The sequence below is a fragment of the Malus sylvestris genome, chromosome 7, assembly GCF_916048215.2.
Source record: "Malus sylvestris chromosome 7, drMalSylv7.2, whole genome shotgun sequence".
NCBI classification, from domain to species: domain Eukaryota; kingdom Viridiplantae; phylum Streptophyta; class Magnoliopsida; order Rosales; family Rosaceae; genus Malus; species Malus sylvestris.
In genome coordinates, this window is record NC_062266.1 from 6,597,059 (window position 1) to 6,620,918 (window position 23,860).

Genomic DNA, 23,860 nt, shown 5'->3' on the forward strand with positions numbered 1-23,860 from the left:
GAAGCATGAGAATGGTAGTATCTAGCTCACAACCCACTCCACAAGTTCAAATGGTATATTAAGTAATCCTTTAGTTTTTGTATTGTTTATTCTTTAGCCTTTTTTTTCCACAATAATTTGTGTAAATTGTGATAAAAGGAGTGATTTTATAGGGTAACTAAGCGTAAGCTGTTATCATTTGGTTTTCAATAGGTACAAGGCTACATTGGTGTCACTTCCTAAATAGTGTCACCACAATCACAATCTACCAACAAAAGGTACAAATCACCCGCAAAGGGAGGCAAGCCCTAGAAGCCTTGAATATGGAGGGAATTTATAGTTTGGATGTCACTGCACAAATGGAAGAAAACAAGCTACAACCATTTCTTTTCTCTTTTTGGTGAATTAGAGCAGTTGGATATTGACTTTGCAGTTGAGCATTTTTGAGTTTGATCTTGTTGTTAAACATGTGGGATATTGTTTTTTAATGTTGAACATTTGTATATTTTGCTTTGGGATATTTTGTATGATGTAATGATGATCATGTTGAAAATCTCATGTAATGGAACATGGTATCTCTTTTCAGTAATGTTATGTTCCTTTTAAGTGCAAATATAAGGATAATATAATGACAAAAGTAAGGGTGTCGAACCAAAGAACTGATTAGACCTCTACAAGTTACTAGCTTTATGTGAACCCTAACTAAACAATGCAAATTACAAGGTGAATTTGATTTTTGAATTGAAAACTAAAATAACTTAAAAATGCAAGAAAAGATAAAGATAAATGATAGGTTGATTAAAAAACAATGGGAATGGAACTAGGGATATCGATTTCACATTACAAGCCAATTCCATGTTTATTAAGTTAAAAAGAATACAACTCTCCACTCTGCAACTAGGGTTTGTTTTCCTTATTTATGATCATCCATTTAATGTGTGGTTGTGATCAAGTACACCTAATGTGCAACCTAGTTGTGATGTTCAACTTAGATTACCAATTAAGAATCCATTAAGAACAAGAAAACTTCAAAGAACCAAAGAAATTACATGGCATGATGTTTGCATAGCAGTTTCTCCATTCATTCACATATCCACCAAGATTAAGCATGATGTGTACTATGAACTTGATCAAATAATTCATAAGCAGCCCCAATGGTGATCAAACATTAAGATTAACAAACAAATTAAACTATAAAATCAGTGAATAAAACAAGAAAATAGATTGGTAATTTGAACACTTTAACTTAATAATATAGAATAGTTTTGCAAGGCTACATCAAAATTCCTAGATATGAACTTAATTACACAACATGATCACAATATATATAAAATATGAAGAACAACATGGTGAAATTAAAGTTCATATAAGAAACCCCCTTAAGCAATTATGATGTGGAAATCCTTCAAGAACAATGTGGTTGCGTGGTTTCTTTGGTGGCCGAATGTTGAAGGGAAAATAGGGTTTTTGTTTCTGGAAAAAGACCAAAGAAAGAGAAGGGGGAGAGCTCTAGGCGTCCCCAAGGGGGCTTGTGTAAAAAGTGGCAAAAAGCTAGGTTTTATTAGGTAAAAGAGGTTGTTATAGAATGCTAAAACATCCCAGTAATGGAGCATTTATTTCAAACGTTTTTGTCTGTTATTTGTCACTTAAAAGGCCATATTCATCACCATATTCAATTGTACACTTTGAATCTTTCTCTACATCAGAATCCTTATTCTTTTCTCCACGTTCAGCTTCATTTTGCCTCATTTACCCCCAAATGAAGTCTAAAATACAATTAACTGCACATTAACACAAAAGAAGGTAAAACGTAACTAGTTTAGCTCAAATATATCACAAAGAGATTAGGAATGGATGGTATAAATGTATAAAATATATGAGTTATCAATTAATTATATGGATTTAGCCTTGCATGTGGATATACCATACTTTGAACTATCCATTTCATTTATATTCACGTGTGCAAATTATGCAGCTTTTTTAAAAAATTAACGTAAGGGAAAAGTCAGGGACTATTTGCGATGATTTACTTGAATTTGGCACCAAATCGTTTTTAATAGTGGTTGAAGATTTGATTTCATTGCCAAAATCAGCAACATAAGAGTTTTTTTTTTAGGGAAATAATAGAAAAAGGTGAAAAAACAAAAGGAGAGTTTGATAAAATACCCTCAACTTAACAGAGCTTTTTAACGAAGGACAATGATGGATGATGGACAATCTCAGGAACTACTTCTATTAATTTTAAATCTCAAGAACCAAAGTAATGTATTATGCAAATCTCAAAGACCATTTTGGCTAAAAAACCTTGTTGATGCACAAAATCAGTGGGGACTTTGGTACAACAGAAAGTGTTAAGTTTGTGACCTTCGCTAGATTGCTCCGGTCACTAGTGTGGATAAGTATGTAAATGGATAGAGACAAGGAAGCAAACACATGATGTACGTGGTTCACCCAGATTGGCTACGTCCACGGAGTATAGGAGTTCTCATTAATTATGAAGGGTTTACACAAGTACATAGGTTCAAGCTCTCCTTTAGTGAGTACTAGTGAATGATTTAGTACAAATGACATTAGGGATTATTGTGGGAGAATGATCTTCTTTTATAGAAGAAAGTTTCTCGCTTTGTTCTGGCTTTGACACGTGTCATGCTGTGATTGGCCTTTGATGTTGACACGTGTTGCCCTGTGATTGGCTTCTTGGTGTTGACACGTGTTGCACTGTGATTGGTCTCCTGGTTGGAGGGAAACTCTTCAGGGTCCTTGACAGTATAACGTTGACCGGTGCTTGGTAGTTTCGGGATTGGTCAAGTATGGTACAAACAGTGCTCCCCTAAGTTCCCGAGTGAAGGACGCTCCTCGGTTGGGGACTTGCAAGATCCAAGCCGCTGAGTAATCACAAAGTTTCTAAGTACTGAAGTGTGGTATCGTTTTCACTTGCCTTATCTGTCTCATAAGTAGATGTGGCATCTTCTCTGGAAGTACTTTTCCTCCATCCAGGGGTGGTATCTTTAACCGATGGAGATGCACAAGGTAATGTATCAATTTCACTTAAAGCTTACTTGTAGTTTCGAGCTTGGTCAAGCTCGATACAAACCCTATAGTAGGAGTCCCCCAAGTCTCTGAGCGAAAAGATCTACCGAAAGAGGTGACAGACAAAGTAAGCAATCAGAGTTCCAAGCAGTCAGTCTTAGATCGAAAGTTTGATCTCGTGTTTCGGCTGATTGTTCTCATTCTCCTTGTTCTGTAGACATCAACAAGGACAAAGAAAAGGACATGGAGAATATATGATATGAGATACTTTTGCTTTTGAAGAAGTAACTTTCCACATGCTTATTCTTGAACTGGGCTAGAGGGTTTTCTAGTTTCCTCCAGAGTATAATGCTGACTCAAGAATTTGAGGGTTAAAACAAGTCCATCAAATCAAGAGTGCGTTCAACCTTGATGATATGGGATACTTTTGCTGTTGACAAAGTAATAGATGAATCGGCATGTGTTTTGTTGCGCTTGTCTCCACATGATTCCTTGTATCCTTCTCACTTGCCCTATCTGTTCCTCAGGCAGATGTGGTATATTTTCTGGAAGCATAAGATGTTGAAGATGAGTACTCGAGAACAATGTCAGGTAAGTAATCAAGCAAAGAGTTCCAGGCAGTCAGTTCCTGACTAGAAGCTTGATTCTAAGTGTTAACTGATTGCTCTCTTTCTCCTTGTCTTGCAGGTAAGAATAAGGGCAAAGGAAAAGACAGGGAAAAAGCATGATATGGGATGCTCTTGCTTTTAACCCTGATGATATGAGATACTCTTGCTCTGGTGTGGCTTATTTGCAGAGGTATTATTGGGGGGAAAAGAAGCTGAGTATTTCTAGAGACTCTGCTGAGAGTGCCCTCTCGGATGTGAAGAAAAGTTGAGCATTTTTTATTTATTTGCAGGTCTGCCTGGCTGTGGAGGATGAAGGTCGACATATATAGGAATTGTCCTAACAGCGAGTAGTAACGTTGTTCCTTTAACCTTCTCGATCATAGCAATGTAGTGGGAGCTGCAAGATTCGCGTGTTTTAACTTTGTTAGAGCACTTTGAAAAAGTGGTCTGTGGTATCTGGAAAGCTGGTGTTGTGTGTGAAGATTGCAGACAAGCTTTATCCAAGGAAATCTGGCTCTCGAAGTTCGGAGAGTGATACCTCTTCGATTTTTGAACAAGCAATCTTGTCGGGGATCTGGCTCTCTAGATTAAGAGAACGGTGCCTCTTCAATTTTAGAGAAAGCAATCATGTTGGGAGTCTGACTTTCGAGATTTGGAGAGCGGTGCCTCTTCGATTTTTGAGAAAGCAAGCCTGTTGGGAGTTTGAATTTTGAGATTTGGAGAGCGGTGCCTCTTCGATTGTTGAGCAAGCAATCCTGTTGGGAGTCTGGCTCTCGAGATTCGGAGAGTGGTGCCTCTTCGATTTTTGAGCAAGCAATCCTGTTGGGAGTGTTTTCTCGAATGTGAGTAAAAATTGGGCATTTTTACCAGTCTGCCTTGCCACGGAACACGGAGATTGACACATATAGGGACTTTCCAGTTATCAAGTAGTGGTGCTGTTTCTTTACCCTTATGGGTAATAGTAGGGTAGCTGGACCTTCAAAATTTATGTGTCTAAACTTTGTCAGAGATCTTTGGCAAAGTTATCTGTGGTACCTGAGGAGCTGATGTTGCGTGTGGAGATTGTCGACAGATTTTACTCAGGAAAATCTGTTTCTCGAAGTCCGGAGAGTGGTGCCTCTTCGATTTTTGAACCATCGACCATGTTGCCTTTTCTTTTATAGGGGCACCAATTGTGTGCAAGAAGTACGGTCAGATTTTACTTGATCATCAGAGGTTTGTGGGTTTGTTCCAAATGCATTTATTGCCTTCGTCTTCTGGGTTTGTTCCAAAGGCATTCATTTCAACATATAGTGTTAAATACACCAAGGTCTCCTTCATTAAGTTCTTTGAATTTATTCTTTTGTTGAAGCTTGTATGTTGAAGCTTTGTGAGTGAAGCATGTAGGTTGAGGTAATGCTCCCTTAATTTCCTGAGTGAGGAAAACTTCTAAGTTGAAGACTTGAAAAATCCAAGTCACTGAGTAGTCGTGAAACTTCCAAGTACCGAGGTGTAATAGCATATGGTAGGAGTCCCCCAAGTCTCTGGTCGAGGGAGTTGACGAATGAGGTGTCTTGCGAGTAGCCAAGTTTCCAAAGTAACAAAACTTCACCATTTTCCTTTCTAAGTGGTAGCTCAAAACTCCTCTTTCATGTACATTTGTTATGAAAGTTGTTAGGCCCAAAGAAGGGGAGGCCTAGGCTCTCTTTATTTTTTTTTTTTTTTCGAAATTTTTTTTTTCGAATTTTCAAATTTTTGATTTTTTTTTTCAATTTTTCGAAAGAAAAAAAAAAAAAAATATATATATATATATATATATATATTTTGAAGCTTTGTAAGTGAAGCTTTAGTGTTGAAGCTTTGTAGGTGAAGCTTTGGTGTTGAAGCTTTGTAGGTGAAGCTTTTGTGTTGAAGCTTTGTAGGTGAAGCTTTGTAGGTGAAGCTTTGGTGTTGAAGCTTTGTTGGTGAAGCTTTTGTGTTGAAGCTTTGTAGGTGAAGCTTTGGTGTTGAAGCTTTATAGGTGAATCTTTGGTGTTGAAGCTTTGTAGGTGAAGCTTTGGTGTTGAAGCTTTGTAGGTAAAGCTTTTGTAGGTGAAGCTTTGGTGTTGAAGCTTTTGTAGGTGAAGCTTTGGAGTTGAAGCTTTGGAGTTGAAGCTTTTGTGTTGAAGCTTTGTAGGTGAAGCCTTGGAGTTGAAGCTTTTGTTGGGTACCATGAATTGATTTTGCTTCACACTATCTTGATCAATAGTGTGTGAAGCTTTTGAGAATTAAAGTTGCCCTCCATTTGTTGAAGCTTTTGTGTTGACGCTTTATAGGTGAAGCTTCGAGGTTGAAGCTTTGTTGGGTACCATAAATTGATTTTGCTTCACACTATCTTGATCAAGAGTGTGTGAAGCTTTTGAGAATTGTAGTTACCCTCCATTTGTTGAAGCTTTTGTGTTGAAGCTTTTATAGATGAAGCTTTGAGGTTGAAGCTTTGTTGGGTACCATGAATTGATTTTGCTTCACACTATCTTGATCAAGAATGTGTAAAGCTTTTCAGAATTGTAGTTGCCTTCCATTTGTTGAAGCTTTTGTGTTGAAGCTTTGTAGGTGAAGCTTTGAGGTTGAAGCTTTGTTGGGTACCATGAATTGATTTTGCTTCACACTATCTTGATCATGAGTGTGTGAAGCTTTTAAGAATTGTAGTTGCCCTCCATTTGTTGAAGTTGTTAAATTTCCCAATTTCTTCTTCTTGTTTTTTTTTTTTTTTTTTGGGAAAACTAGAAATTTGAAAATGTGTGAGAGATAACATATATAAATTTTGCTTCCACACTGTTGAGCAAGAGATTGTGATGCAAGCCACACCTTGTAGTAGTCGAAGGTTTGGATGAATCATATAAATTGAATTTGCTTCGAACAGTCTTGATCAAGAGTGTGGGAAACTTTCTACAAGTTGTAGCGTTTGCATTGTTACAGAGGAGAAATGTCTGAAGCAGATGCAAGAGGGCTGAAGAGCTTGATCTTCGTATACCATGCACTGAAGCCGTTGTTGGCTTGCAATAAGACTTTGTTGGTGACTATAACTCTTGTTAGGCATAAGTGCTCCCCTAGTTGAGTTGTAAAGCTTAAGGGTTTTTGATTATTTATGAATGCTAGGAGTTCACATGTACAAGTTGTACCACTCGTCTTCTGGTTGGTGGAATGAATGGTGAGTTGCTTTCATCACCTGGTTGGTGGTATGAATGTGAGTTCCTTCATCACCTTTCATCACATTTCATCACCTAGTTGGTGGCACGAAGATACTCTCCTTATTCACCTGGTTGGTGGCATGAGTGGAAAGTTGCCAAATGATATTAGAGTACGGGTTGTACATTTCATCACCTGGTTGGTGGCATGAAAGAGAGTACGGGTTGTACATTTCATCACCTGGTTGGTGGCATGAAGGAGAGTACGGGTTGTACATTTCATCACCTGGTTGCTGGCATGAAGATGAGTTCCTTCTTTACCTGGTTGGTGGCATGAGTGGCAAGTTGCCAAATGATACTAGAGTACGGGTTGTACATTTCATCATCTAGTTGGTGGCATGAAGATGAGTTCCTTCTTCACCTGGTTGGTGGCATGAGTGACAAGTTGCCAAATGATATTAGAGTACGGGTTGTACATTTCATCACCTGGTTGGTGGCATGAAGGAGAGTGCGGGTTATACATTTCATCACCTGGTTGGTGGCATGAAGATGGGTTCCTTCTTCACCTGGTTGGTGGCATGAGTGACAAGTTGCCAAATTATATTAAAGTACGGGTTGTACATTTCATCACCTGGTTGGTGGCATGAATGAGAGTACATGTTATACGTTTCATCACCTGGTTGGTGGCATGAAGATGAGTTCCTTCTTCACATTTCATTACCTGGTTGGTAAGAATAAGGGCAAGGTGTCAAGGCACATTGTAGCAATTGTCGAATGACACAAAGTATGTTGAACCCTTTCGAAGCACATGTTTTCGATATGTGAACCATGTTGATTGTAACACTTAGTATCACATACTTTGTGTCAAAGTATGCATGTTGAAGCTCTGAGTTGGAGTATAGGGGTAGGTCAGCGTAGACCAAGTGTTTCAGTGCTAGGAATGCAAAAGACTCAGAAGAAGTTGTCTGAATTAGGGGTCGGTTCGAAAAATCGAAAACCGAAAAAAACTGAACCGAGATCGAAAAAAACCGAACCGAAAGTGTAAAACCGAACTGAACCGAAACTGGTTCAGTTCAGTTCGGTTTCTGGGGTTCGGAAACCGGACCGAACCGAACCAAAGTAAGGAAAAACGACGTCTTTTTTTCTCTTGAATGGTGTCATTCGTTCAGTCCAATTTGTAGCGCGTTGCGCCTGCCTTCCTTTCCTTCAATCCTTCTTCAGTCTCTGAACTCTGTCTGAAACCCTAAACATTAAATAGAACCGAACCCATTCCCATTCCCTTTTTCTTGAACGGTGTCGTACGTACTCTCTCACCATCTCAGCGACCTGTCTCTCACTCGCCGTCGCCGTCTCAGCGACCTTTCTTTTATCCCTCTCACTCGCCGTCACCGTCTCACTCTCAATCTGTCACCCCTGTGACCCACGACTTCCTCTCGCCGTTTCAAGGCTCAAGTCTCGACCCACAAATTCCCTCCTTTGCAAGGTTAGTCTCTCACCCCATGATGCGTTTTGCAGATTTTTTTTTTTCAATTTCGTTGGTTCCATCAACATATATGACCCGCTATCATATTGGCTCCAGTCTGCGGTTGTACTTAAATGGTTTGTAGGGATTGTTGATTGCGATCATTTGTCTATATCCTAAATGGTTTGTGATTGATTTCTTTAATTTTTGTTGTGTTGTGTTGTGTTTGTCTTTTCAAGATGTCCATTCCCTCGGCTTGTTTTGCTTGCAGCTCTACTTTACCTCCATTTTTGTTGTACTCATTTGTCTTAATTTGGTAAAATGATAAACATCGGGGTTTCAAATTTTGATGGAGTCAATTGTAAGTCGATTATTTTGTGTTCAAGTGCTTGCATGTTGTGTTCATGTTTTGTCAGGGAGTCATGTCTACAGACGCTACAGGTCTGTTGCTCATGGGAGACTGGTTCTATGCGAGCTGCAGCCTTGAGCGCATATAACTCCAGATGATAGGATCTATAGCTCTACTGGTTGAGAGTATTTAGTTCCCCCTCGCTCTCCTTTAAGTCGAACTGCTTTGTTACCTTCTACTATGATTGACAACTAACCACATAGTAAGGATCATATTTTCCTTTTCAACAGCCATTACAGAATCTCCTTATGACGTTCTTTGATACGTCCCCAAGTGCTGAATGAGCTAATACTTATTTTACCTTTTCCAAAGCAATCTAGATGGCTGATAACTACATTTGTGCATAGGGGGAAAGAACAAGAAAAACATCGAGCTAAACAAAATGAAATAAGGCGTTTCTATCTCTAGTTTCGGATGAGCTTCTCTCAGTTATGTATGGTAGTGTTTCATCCATTTTAGGTTCTATTGATTTTCTAGGAGTCAAGAGAGGTTGAGAGTACCAAGCCTTCTAAAAGTAATATGGCGTGTTGAGGTGCGAGGTATAAATTGTTTCTTAAAATGATATACTATTTTATCGTGACCTACCTCAAAAATTTAGATAAGTTGTTTTCCTTACTTTTCTAGTTTTCCCACTTTAATGCAAAACTGTTTTGTATCATATTGATAGGTTGTAAAACGGATAATTATGCTCATTTGCTGGATTAACTGTTCTCGTGCATAGGTCAAATGATAACTACATTGTGCATAGGTCAAATGATACACTTGTTTTGTCTCCTCTTTGTGTGTGTAGCACAGATTCTACTCAATAGCACAGTAAGCCTTAGCCTATGATATTTCTCCCAACAAATTAATACAGGATATGTTTTGTTTTGTTTTTCTTCTTAATCAATGATGTATCTAGATGGCAGATAACTACATTTGTGCATATAGTTTGTGTTTTGTATCTTACCTTTGCTTCTTAGTCAATGATGTATCCGTAAGGACCGTAACTTTTCCAAAGCAATCCGTATCTTACCTTTGCTTATTAATTAGATGAAGTCAAGTGCATCAAAGGCCTCGAGCTCAAGCTCAAACTCAATGAGATCATCAAATAGCTCCCATGAAAAAATAAACTCATCTACGTCTACTCCATCGCAAGTAAGTTGTCATCTCTATACTTTCTCTATGGTTCTTATGTCTCTAGTTTATTTAATACTTAATTGTAATGATTCTTTCTATTATTTTTGAAGGACATTGTTGGTGAATCAACTCCACCTCAACTCCCCATGGTGGCAACTCAACACACTCCTCTTACTCATGGTGGATCCAAAAAATCCTCCGATGCAACTCCAAAAGAAGGTTGCTCAAGTGATCAAGTAAGTAACGAAGATACTCTCTTGGATTCACTAAAAAGTCATGAAAGGTCTACAATTTGGGAGCACTTTGATAGGACAATTGAGGGAGGTAGAGTTAAAGGGGTGTGCAAGTATTGCAACAAATCGTATATGGCCGACACGGATAAAAATGGTACAACTAGTATAAGAAATCACTTAGCTAGATGTAGGAGCTACGGTCCTAATAAGGAAATATTTGCTGCAAATAGGCAAAAGATCTTAACCTTTGCCGGCACAAAAGATAAGTTGGAAGCTATAGGTTTTTCTCAAGTGAAAGTTACTAAGGCTTGCGTTGAGATGATAATTATAGAAGAGTTACCTTTTTCTTTCGTCGAGGGAGAGGGTTTTCGTCATTTTTGCACGCATGCATGTCCTTTATGGAGAGTACCTAGTCGTAAGACAATAGCTAAAGATGTACTTGGCTTGTTTTACTCAGAAAATGAGAAATTGAAAAGTCAGTTGAAGACATTTAGGGTGTGTCTAACAACGGATACATGGACTTCTATTCAACAAACAAATTACATGGTTCTCACCGCTCATTTTATTGATGATGATTGGATGTTGCATAAAAGGATTTTGAACTTTTGTGTCATTCCCAATCATAAGGGAGAATCCATTGCTCAACTTTTGGAGGAGTGTTTGGTGGAGTGGGGCATAGAGAAGGTGTTAACTATTACGGTTGACAATGCTTCGGCAAATGATTCCGGCTTAAGGGATTTGGTGCACCGAATAAGTGGGTGGGGGATTCCTAATGCACTTTTGCATGATGGAAAATATTTGCATATGAGGTGTGTTGCTCATATTCTTAATTTGGTGGTGAATGATGGGATAAAAATGTTGAATACCGCCATACAAAGCATTCGTAATGCGGTTAGGTATGTAAGATCTTCCCCTCAAAGGTTGGAGAGCTTTAAAAGGTGTGCTAAGAAAGTGAGAATAGAAAGCAAAGGGCTTGTGATTTTAGATGTCCCTACTAGGTGGAATTCCACATTTTTAATGTTGGAATCGGCTTTGAAGTTCAAGATGGCTTTTGATAGGTTGAAAGTAGATGATGGTCATTACCTTCCTTACTTTACTAAAGAAAATTATGATAATATAAGGGAGGGGCCACCTTCGACTTATGATTGGAGTGAGGCGGGAATATTTGCATCCTTTTTGAGACCTTTCTATGAAGTCACTTTAAAAGTGTGTTGTTCTAATACTCCAACAATTCATACTACTTTTGGTGATTTGTTTAAGATCAAAAGTCTCATCCTTGAAAACAAAATGAATTCTTGTCTATGATTTCCATGTTGATGCAAGAAAAATATGACAAATATTGGGGTTCAATTGAGGATATGAATCAATATGTTTTTGTTGCACTTGTGCTTGATCCTCGCCATAAATTGGAGAAGGTGGTTGATTATTATGAGATACTATATGGCGAGGACGAGGAAAAAGTTGAAATTGCAACCAATGCGGTGAAAGATTTGTTGTTTGATCTTTACAAGATTCATGAAGAGTTATCTTTTGATACACAACAAAGCACATGTAGTGGTGGTAGTTCTCAATCGGCAACTACAAGTGGAGATCCTTTATCAAGCATGACAGAGATTGAAAGAAAGTTGAAAGAGAAAAGTGAAATGAGAAAAGCCAAGAGAGCTCGTATTGTGCATAATGATTTGGATAGGTATCTTTCGGATCCTAATGAAGGGGAAGAAGAGGCAAACTTTGATATCTTGAATTGGTGGAGGGTGAATGGGCTTTCTAAGTATCCTATTTTGGCACGAGTTGCAAAAGAGATTTTAGCTATTCCCGTATCAACCATTGCTTCGAAATCCTCCTTTAGCACAAGTGGACGAATAATTGATCCATATCGTAGTTCTTTGAGTCCAAAAATGGTGGAGGCTTTGATATGTACACAAAATTGGCTTAGGTCAATTCATGTAGCATTACATCATGAGCCAACCATTGAGGAGATTGAGTTTTGTGAAGAAGTTGAGAAAGATAATTTTACTTATTGCATTTGGTTCTGTTAGACTATTTTAATTAGATGCTATGTTGCACGCTTGCTTTACATCATGTTCTTTTTTTTTATTTGTATGTAGAAATGGCAAGTGGAAGCTCAAAGAAAGGTGCTATGTTGCCTCCTAGGCCGCCTATGCGTTGAGCTTGAGCTTGAAGACTTGGAAGATTTTATTTGTGCAAGACATGAAGTGATGAAACCTTGAAGGTTTATTTGACTTGTGTGATGTTTAAATTTGGACTTTTTGAAGACTTAAACTTTGATGTTTAAATTTGAAATTTTTTAAGACTTAAACTTTGGTGTTTAAATTTGGACTTTTTTAAGACTTAAACTTGATTGATGATTCTATTTCTAGTTGGACTTTAAATGTTTATTTTCATTCTCTTTGATTCTATTCTAGTTGGAATTCTTATGTTATGATTGTTGGAACTTGGAAATGTTAAAATTTCATATTTCAAAATTTTTCATTTTTTGAAGACTTTTAGTTTTATGAGACTTTATGTTTTTAGATTGATTAGTAACTTCCCTCATGAATATTGAAAAACCGTCCTAGAGAGATGGAAACATGTCATATTTTCTATCTTATGTTATGGTTGGTTTGCATTTTTTTGGAGGAAAAAAAAAAAAAAAAACCGAAAAAACCGAACCGAGAAAAAATCAAAAATTTTTGGACCGAACCGAACTGAACCGAAATTTCGGTTCGATTTCGGTTTTGGCAAAAAACCGAACCAATAAGAACCGAACCCAGCCCTAGTCTGAATTCCCTCTTCTTTAAATATTTGCCGAATGGCTTGTGTGACAAAAGATCTCAAGCGGTTGAGAGTCAAAACATTTGTAATGTGTATGCCTTCTTATAATAGCATTTCCTTCAGTACCTAGTCCTCCACTTTGAAAGAGTGAGGCTTGGCCTCATAGTCATAATAGTCAACGACACGTTCACCCCTGGTTGTCTTGATACGAACTTTTATCCATCTTGTTGTAATGGGCTTGCTGAGAGTAAAAATCCTTTATCTTACCCAGAGACAAATACGTTTGGTGACTTAGCGAGTAGCTAAATGAGGCAGGAGATCATGCAATGGGTGTCCGAATGGCCAAGATCTCCTCACTTGGTAGAACTTGACTTCCACTTCCCACTTGTTGATAGGGGTTAACCATATGGGGGTTCCCTTGGTATGTCCTTGCTTCGGTGGAGGTGTGGTTGTAAGCCTGTGCCATCACCTCAGAGTAAGTCTTCCAAGTGTTGGCATTGATCTTGTACTTAAAGAAACAATCACGTAGGCCTACCATGAAAGCTTTGAAGCCGGTCTTGTATCTGCCTCAGCGCAGCCAGAATACTCATGGCTGAAGCGACCGGCATACTCTCGTAGTGACTCATCCGGCTTCTGGTGAATAATGTACAAGTCATCTGCAGAATGTAAGCGATCGGTCTGGAAGATGTGTTGAGAGAAAAACAGTTTCCTTAGTTCCTCAAATGAGTCTACTGTCTCGAGTGGAAGACGATAATACCAGTTTAGAGCTTCGTCAGAGAGGGTGGAAGGGAAAAGAAGACAGCGCTCTTCGTCGGTGTGCATCCGATATGCCATGGTGGACTTAAAGAGGTTAAGGTGTTCAATCGGGTCCTCCATTCCAGTATAGAGTTGTAAACCAAGCTTTTGTTTTGTCTTCGTTTGAAGGGGGTGTCGAGGATCTTCCTTGTGAGAGGGCCAGGCCTCGGTTGGTTCCAGTCAGGTATCTCGGCCTGACGTTCGGCCTTCAACTTGTTTACTTCCTCAATGAGCTGTAGGATAAGGGGGTCTTAAGTGGAGTCATGTACCACTGGAATTTTCTTCTGTAGGTCTCCATCGTCTCTCAGAAGTAGGAAAGTTTGAGCAAGAGCGTGTGATTTTTCCTTGGACTTGCCGTACTGACTTCTAGGGCGAGTCTGTCGGAATACCTCCGAGGCCCCTGTACCTTCATGTTCATCTGGGACCTGTCGTTCCTTCCTTAGATGGGCAGCTGGCTTGGGTCGTGGGAGGGGACCGAGTCTTTCAGAAACCTTTGGGTCATTAATCTTCGAGCTTATGTGGAGGGGATTCTCTCGACGTTGCTTTAAGAAGTCTCAGCAATCACGATAAACGGTTTTCGATCCTTCCAACCCTTCTGCAAGGAGGTGTCTTCTTCCACTTCTCCTGCTTCGGGTCGAAGCAGCTGGGTTGAGAGAAGTCTCATGTTGATCAATGTTTTGATGATTAGCTCGCTCCTCATCAGGGATACCCATGTCAAAGGAAGGTGACCCTCCGTGTTGGGGGGCATCCAGATGATGGTTGATGTCCACAGGGGCAATAAGCTCGCGTGTTTGAGTACACCTAGTTTCGTGGAACGTCTCGAAGAGCTTCTCATATTGTTCTTGGAGGATCTCATTCTTTATTGCTATCTTGTTGTTCTGAGCCTCCAGCTCCTCGACTTTAGCTTGAAGAGCGAGCTTCATTCCTTTCTTCTTTCGTTGCTTCGCACTTGGTGCAAGAGGGGTGTCATTATGTGTGTCGTGGCTTCCTTCGCTCCCCATGTTGAAGAGGGATGCATGGTCAAAAAAGAGTATACGAATGGTGGAAACCAGCTTGACAAAGTTGAAAAGAGTGGGAATAAGTGTCGTTCCCACAAACGACGCCAAATGTTGATGCACAAAATCAGTGGGGACTTTGGTACAACAGAAAGTGTTAAGTTTGTGACCTTCGCTAGATTGCTCCGGTAACTAGTGTGGATAAGTATGTAAATGGATAAAGACAAGGAAGCAAACACATGATGTACGTGGTTCACCCAAATTGGCTACGTCCACGGAGTAGAGGAGTTCTCATTAATTGTGAAGGGTTTACACAAGTACATAGGTTCAAGCTCTCCTTTAGTGAGTACTAGTGAATGATTTAGTACAAATGACATTAGGGATTATTGTGGGAGAATGATCTCCTTTTATAGAAGAGAGTTTCTAGCTTTGTTCTGGCCTTAACACATGTCGTGCTGTGATTGGCCTTTGATGTTGACACATGTCGCCCTGTGATTGGCTTCTTGGTGTTGACACGTGTTGTGCTGTGATTGGCCTCCTGGTTGGAGGGAAACTCTTCTGGGTCCTTGACAGTATAACGTTGACCGGTGCTTGGTAATTTCGGGATTGGTCAAGTATGGTACAAACAAACCTTTTTTTTTCTTTCCGTTTTTAACAAAGAGTGCGTACTGAAACTGTGAAGTAGTGTCTCGTTTTCTCCTTTTACATTTCTCATGGTTTCTTAAGGAAACTGGATTTCACACACCTTTTTTAATTAGCCTATCACACATCCTTGTTTATTTCTAATCAACGAGTTGAATAAATCAATAAAAACAATAAACATGATTAAAAATAAGTGCATAAGAGGAAAAAAATAGTATGTGTTTATCATTTTCCTTTTCTTAAAAGCCACGTTCTCAACTTATTCTTAATTTGAGCATGTAGTTGATACAACAAACTTGCGTAAAATAATGTTTTGTACAAAACTAGCAAGGGTACCCGCGCATTGCTGCAGGGTTTGAAAACAATATTGAATATGTAGAAGTCTCGAAAAATATATGTGCCACAGAGTGGTATTTAAATACATTTATTACATCCATGTGTTAAGAAAGTGCTATTTACGTTCATATATTACATGAAAAAAAATTGGGAATGTTGGTATGCCATCCTTAAGGATTGTTTTTCAAAAGCTATGGCTTTATCCCACAGATTGTTTTATGTTTACAACTAGACAAAGTTAGAACAATTCAGTTTTGTTTCACTAAAGACATCCAAATTTGTAACTTTGTTAATGATGTCTCCTTCGTTTTGTACGGCAACATTGAATTGAAAATCATAAGAAGGAAATTAAAAGCATAATTGAATCACACTAAATTGCATATGAATTAAATTGAATGGAAATCTAAAGATGAGGAAAAATTTGTCATAATTTCAGTACGGAAACTTTCACTATGCCAGATTTCATTTGTAGGCACCAAAACAAATTCATAAAATTAAGTTGGGTTTCTCATTTTCTCTATTGGATTTTCACTATGCCAGATTTCTAAATTTTACATTAGGCAGGATTAATATGCACATCTCTACCAGTATATAGTTCCACTAAATTGATTTTTACTCAACATTTCACAGTATTAATGTACATATGAGAAAACATAACAACCATCCTTAATCACAAACAGAGCATAAACTCCTATGTCATGTATGTCACAATGAGGAATTCGTCTAACCGAATATGTTTTTAGCTGATTATAGATCAAAACTAAATAAAACTATGAAATATGAAGATAAAATACACACCTGGGATACGAGTCTAACAAAATCCCAGCATAAGGAGGCACGTGGAAGTACTCAACGACTATTGTAACTGCCTAGCTGCTGAAACTCTTTCGGACCAAAGGACCCTGTAGACTCCTCATTAGCAAAGACATCATGGTGTTTGTGCAGGATAATTCACACCAATAAAACCACAAAATCATGATAAATTTCAGTCTAAGACTTGATCTGCTTTCGTTGTAATAGAATTCAAGATTGTAAGTGTTATTGCTAAAAAAAAAAAAAAAAACCAAAATTCCGCATCAAGCAGCAGGTATATAAATGCTCTTCTATGTAGATTCACCTATTAGCTCTGTACTTACTCAAACACACCATGCATATATAATGAATCACTTTCTTTTTAGCAAACAAAAAGAATATCACATGTTACGTGTAATAAGAGGTCCAACACCAATTAATATTTAGCAGAAATGTAAAGGTTGTTCATGTAAATTAAAGAGTTATGATCAAGCCCTCCTCTTTAATTTTATGATTTATTTCTTTTCCACAATAGTGAGATGCTCTCGTAGAAATTAGCGTCCACAAATTAGTTTAATAGTAAAAAAGAACAAACTAACTCACATTAATAACAGTAAACTTTCAAAAGTGCTTTGTGTGTAAAATATGTACACCAAGTGAACATCGAATCAGGTATCCATACATATATAAATGTACGCAATAACGCGAAGGGTGTAAGAAATAGATATGGTTAATTAATTGTAATATATAATCTTATATATAATTAAACTAATTAATTAGGCTTAGTGGCCAAGTATATATTGTGCGTTACATTTGAAAATTAATGAAAATTACATTCAATTTTTTTTTTTTTTTTACTAAAAGCTACCTAGGCTTTAAGTCATGGTACTTTTTACGTGGCTCTACAAATAGCAGTGAACTCGTTCTATATAAGTTCTTCTCCTATATTGAACCTGGCCATAAGCAAATTTTTCGTTTCATTTAGTTATATCTTGTTGTGTCTATGGCATTATTGGACCCCATGAGCAAATTTGTTGTTTCATCTAGTTATATCTTTTATAACATTAGTCACCTGAACAGTGCTATAACATTAGTCACCCGAGTGTTGTAGAAACAGACGAATATGTTTCAGATTATTGGTGCTAAAATCAGACAGTCCATATATCATCCCAATATTTGTCCCGAATGTTTCTTTCGCTCAATGCCAAGAGAAGTGATGATTAAATGCCTGTCATTCAGTTAGAAGCTATTACAATTCCGCCTGCAAGAAATCTAAAGATTCAGTTAGAAGCTATTGCTAAATTAGAGTAACAATAAAAAGAAATAATCCTCTTCTGAAAAGTGCATAATTAAAATTTTAAAATACTGATAATGGTTTTTTATTATTTAAAAAAAAAAAAAAGGAAACCAAAGAATTTTCTTCAAAGTAGGACTTCCCTAACTTTCCATGAGCTTTCGCTTCAAAGTGTTTATTAGTTGAACGATTCAAGGAGTCCAAGCGAAGTGGACTCCACCGTAGACCCGCAAGAGCTGCTACCATCACTATCCCATCCAAGTTTCCCATCAAAATAACCCCATACAGTATCCATGTCAACAAAAAATAAATACAAAATAAATCAGCAACCCTTTCTTCCTTTTATTCAAATAAATAACTCAATTTCTAGTAGACTCGAATTTGATGGCTAGTTCAAGGCAAATAATAGAACCACTTGCCTAAGCGTATGCGGCACGGTCAGCACTTTTTTTTATTTTTTTTTAATAACCGGTCATTATCACGTGGCATTCATATTTAATAATACATTATCATATGAATAATGTTTTACACATAACATTGTATTATTGAACAAGAAATGTCACGTAACGGTGAACAAGGACGGAGCATTTACCGAGTGTGCTAGCTTAGAGATTTAAATTTTTATAAATGAAGAAACATACAATATTTTTTCACATTATTAGCTAACCTAAAAAAAATTTCACATGATGAGCCAAAAAATTTCATTATTAAACAAATACGTGTAAAATTGGAATCTGATTTTGTTCTCATTGGCCATATAGTTCTTCAAGGTGTGAGTGAGAACCAAGGTCTAAAATATCGATGATATCGGAAATATCGGTAGTCCAAAAACACGGAAATTTCGATGGAAATATCGGGATATTATCGATATCGATAAAAATTGAATAAAAACCACGGAAATTGTAAGAAAAACTTGGAAATTTTTATTGAAACTTTGCAGGATGTTTATTTAGTCAATTATCTATTAGTTTATCACAAAAAATTGGAAGGAAATGCATTGCATGATGGATTTAACTAATTTAAATTGATTATATAGCGAGCTGGCAAACATTGTGAGTGTAGAAAATATGTAGTAATTAATTAAAGAAGTTTAAACACACCATAATCATTTATATATAATGAATTAGTACAATATTTTACACTTTATACATTGCATGGTAAGATACATGAGTGACTTAGTACCACATAGAGTTCCTATCAAGGTCTAATATATCGATGATATCGGAAATATCAGTAGTCCAAAAACACAGAAATTTCGATGGAAATATCAGGATAATATCGATATTTTGGACCTTGGTGAGAACCATCCTCTTGGTGAATTGGAGGCTTGCCGTGAGCTGTTAAACAAAGATTGGAATTGTGAACTTGGTCATGTTTATGATGAGATGCATTTTGTGGTTGAGGATTGGCTAACTTGAGTTTGTCGTATTCTCTTGGTCCAGTTTATTTCGCTCAAACTCCTGCCTCTTGTCATCTCTTGGTGTCAGATGTTGCTGAAATCTCTAGACCTTGTGATGTTTTGCTCTAGTTTCTCTTTGTTAGGTGTTAGACCCATTTGTTTACCAAAAAAATACGTATTAAAATTTAAACAACACCAAACTTGAAACAAATATGTCCGAGAAGCAATCAGAAAAAGAGTGTAAGAAAAAGAGATGGCTTATGAATTGTAAGATGAGAATTGTTATTAGCACTCAAAAATCTCATTCTACACTCGTCACATATTTATTTTCTTTCTAATTATAGAAAGTTTGGAGTTCAAAATGAGATTTTTAGAATGCTAATAAAAATTATCTTGTAAGACATAATCTTCTATAATTAAACTAAGATAATTAGACTTAGTGGCTAAGTATATAGTACACTACATTAAAAAATTATTGAAAATTATATGTAAAATTTTCTTTTTTCACCAAAAGTTACCTCGGCTTTAGCCCCTGGTAGCTTTTAACGTGGCTACGGACACTACAAATGGTCGATACGTAATTTTGCTAGACTGGAGGCGCCAAAGCTGGTTAAAACCGGAAATTATGGAGTGAAGGGCCTCCATAGCTTGCTGACACTTAGAGCATGTGGTGGCGCGCCTCCTTACATGGCTGACACTTGGAATATGGAGCGAAGGTCCTCCACAGCTGGCTGTCCCGGAACTTAGGGTGTGAATTCATAGTTAGGTGACACCTAAAACTTGGTGTGAAAGGTCTCCATAGTTGGCCGCCAGAACGTACGGAGTGGCATTCTCACTCTTCTCATTCACATTCTCTTCTCTCTCCTCCGTTCACATATTACTTTTTATTTTATTATTTATATTAAAAAATTTATATAAAATGTTGACGTGATTTAACGATAACCGTTCATATATAAGGGGAGAAAAGGAAAGAAAGATTAGAAGATGAGAGAATCCTTCCCCCTAGGTGGACATGCTTAAATGTTATTATCATTTATCATGAGGAGTTTTAACGAAAAATTCGCGATACTGTTCATTTTAAAGAAAAACCAAATTTTTACACAAAAAGTCAAACCTGATACTATTCATTTTACCCTTTATTTTATTCTTATTGTTAAAACTCAAAGTTTTTAAATTTTTTTCATTAATTTTCCTTTTATCATGATAGCCGTAAAAGAAAAAATAGGACAAAGGAGCCGGGGAAGAGCCACCAGTACTGACAACTCAGGGTGGAAAGTACCTAGGAAACTTCACACAGACCGTATTCATGTTATTAATATGGACATGAAAGTCACACAAAAAGAACTTGTGGAAACGGGGATTCTACTAGTCAGTCAACACCAACTCATGACACTCATGAGCCAAAGTCACACAACTGCAAACAAAGTGACCGTGTTATATAAGGTAAATATTGTACAATTATTTGATTTTTCGTAATATTAGTTCACATTCAATAACATATTCATCATCTAGAGTAATGAATCATCGAAGAACACTATCATTGATGGGGTAATGGATTAACTATCCAGAGGTCTTTTCTTGTAACCAATATATTCATAAGTTTTTTCTCACACAATTGCAAACAAATGGACCGTGTTATATAAGGTAAATATTGTACAATTATTTGATTTTTCGTAATATTAGTTCACATTCAATAACATCTTCATCATCTAGAGTAATGAATCATTGAAGAACACTATTATTGATGGGGTGATGGGGTCCCATATTAACTATCATGAGGTCTTTTCTTGTAACCAATATATTCATAAGTTTTTTCTCAATTCGTTAATTGTTGAAAAAATGTTCATTAAAATTCAAGATATCAAATAATTCATAATGCATTCATAAATTAATGAGTTTTTGACTCCCGAATATCCAACCAATTAAATAATCATTTATAACATATTCTATTTTTCTTTAAGAAATAAGACAGTAATCGTTGGCGTTTTTTTCAGAATTTTACGTAAACTTCTATGAAATAAATAGTCAATTATCTTCCACAATCATGTTGTGAAAGATGATGCACATCATCGTGATGGATCGAGTGCTGCTTCATCAAACAATCTTATAGCCCTTCCTAACAATTGCTCAATGAGCTTGGAGGAAACAAAAACACCACTCCACATTCTTCCTACACCTCTCTTAACATCTTGCGAAGTCGTTTTCCTTTTTACTTTGTGAATGTGACACTATTTTAACAAATGATGTCACTGTTCTATTGATTTCATATGTGACTTGAGGAGATCTTCCTCACAGCACATTGTTGAACATTGAGATTGACCGTTGAGGTCATTTTAAAAATAGCAACTCAAGCCACTCAAGAGCCAAATCATTCGGTTGTTGCACATCTATACCAGAGGTATAATCTGTTTTATATTGTATTTTTGTTTTTCAATTGTAGTTTTTGATAATGAAAGTGAAGTTCATTAAATTGGTTGATAATGTGGGTGGGAAAGGGCAGGGGCATGGGAAGAGGGAGAGGAATGAGAATAGTAGTATCTAGCTCACAACCCACTCCACAAGTTTAAATGGTACAATCAATAGTCCTTTAGTTTTTGTATTGTTTATTCTTTACTTTTTTTTTCAACAATAATTTGTGTAAATTGTGATAAAAGGAGTATGATTTGGATTTTATAGGGTGGCTAAACAGAAGCTGTTATCATTTGGTTTTTAACAGGTACAAGGCTGCATTGGTGTCACTTCCCAAGTAGTGCCACCACAATCACAATCTACCAACAAAACATACAAATCACCTGCAAAGAGAGACAAGTCTTGGAAGCCTTCAGTATAGAGGGAGTTTGTAGTTTGGATGTCACTGCACAAATGAAAGAAAACAAGCTACAACCATTTCTTTTTTTCTTTTTTTTGTGAATTAGAACAGTTGGACATTGATTTTACAGTTGAATATTTAGAGTTTGATCTTGTTATTAAACATGTGGATATTGTTTTTTGATGTTGAACATTTGAATATTTTGCAAGTTATAATGCTGATCATGTTGAAAATCTCATGTAATGGAACATGGTATCTCTTTTTGGTAATTCTATTGATTTAGCCTTGTTTGTAGATTATATCATACTTTGAACCATCCATTTCATTTGTATTCAAGTGTGCAACTTGTACAGTTTTTTTTCCATAAATTAACGTAAGGAAAAAGTCAAGGACCGTTTGCGATGATTTACTTGAACTTGGCGCCAAATCGTTTTCAATAATGGGTGAAGATTTGATTTCACTACCAAAATCAGCAACATATGAGTATATTTTTAGGGAAATGAGAGAAAATAGTGAAAAAACAAGTGGAGAATTTGATTTGACAAAAATACCTTCAACTTAACGAAACTTTTTAAACCAAAATAAGGAATGGTGGACAATCTCAAAAACCATTTCTATTAATTTTAAATCTCAAAAATCAAAATGATGCGTTATGCAAATCTCAGAACCATTTTGGTTAAAATGCCATTTTTATTCCTTTTTTAATGGGGTGTGCTATCCACACACTCCTTTTTACTTCTCACACACCCTTTGTTAATTTCTGTCCATTGATCTTCTTCAATTCATTCGATCTGACGGCCGAAAATTAGAAAGGTGTGTGGATATCACACCCCTTTTTAATAGAGCACGTGATGAAACTGTAAAGTGTCTCGTTTTCCTATATTTCTCTTGGTTTCTGAAGGAAACTGGATTTCTCACACATTTTTTAATTAGCCTATCACACATCATTCTTTATTTCTAAACAATGAGTTGAATAAATCAATAAAAACAATAAACATGATTAAAGATAGGTGTATAAGATGAAAAAAATAGTATGTGTTCATCATTTTCCTTTCTTAAAAGCCATGTTCTCAACTTATTCTTAATTTGAGCATGTAGTTGATACAACATATTTGCATAAAATGATGTTTTGTACAAAACTACCAAAGAGTAATTGCGCATTGCTACGGGGTTTGAAAACATTATTGAATATGTAGATGTCTCGAAAAATTTATGTGCCAGAGTGGTATTTATATACATATATTACATCCATGTGTTAAGGAAGTGCTATTTATGTTCATATATTACATGGAAAAAATTGGGAATGTTGGCATGCCATCCTTAGGGATTGTTTTTCAAAAGCTATGGCTATATCCCAGAGATTGTTTTATGTTTACTACTATACAAAGTTAAAACAATCCAGTTTTATTTCACTAAAAACATCCAAATCCGTAGCTCCGTTAATGATGCCTCCTTCGTTTTGTACGACAACGTTGAACTGAAAATCAAAAGAAGCAAATTAAAAATAGAATTTGATCTCTTACGAATTGAATCATACCAAATTGCAAATGAATTGAATTGAATGAAAATCTAAAGATGAAGGAAAATTTGTCATAATTTCACTACGCAAACTTTCACTATGCCATATTTCATTTGTAGGCACCAAAACAAATTCATAAAATTAAGTTGGATTTCTCATATTCTCTATTGGATTTTCACTATGCCAGATTTCTAAATTTTACTTTAGGCAGGATTAATATGCACATCTCTACCAGTATATAGTTCCCCTAAATTGATTTTTACTCAACATTTTACAGTATTAATGTAAATACGAGAAAATATAATAACCATCCTTAATCACAAACAGAGCATAACTCCAATGTCATGTATGTCACAATGCAGAATTCGTCCAACTGAATGTGTTTCTAGTTGATTATATATCAAAACTAAATAAAACTATGAAATATATGAAGATAAAATACACACTTGGGATACCAGTCTAACAAAATCCCAGCATAAGGAGGCATATGGAAGTAATCAACGACTGTTGTATCAGCC

General features: G+C 36.7%; 1 protein-coding gene and 1 long non-coding RNA gene across 9 annotated transcripts in view; both read right to left on the reverse strand.

Moving 5' to 3' along the window:
• LOC126630358 (receptor like protein 22-like) overlaps positions 1-23,860 on the reverse strand; it is a 126,042-nt gene that overhangs the window by 88,963 nt on the left and 13,219 nt on the right. The window lies entirely within an intron of this gene.
• LOC126630371 (uncharacterized) lies at positions 18,673-19,666 on the reverse strand. The gene is made up of 2 exons (XR_007625966.1): positions 19,533-19,666; positions 18,673-19,148 (listed from the first exon to the last, which is right to left on the reverse strand). It is a non-coding gene; the product is annotated as an uncharacterized LOC126630371 (long non-coding RNA).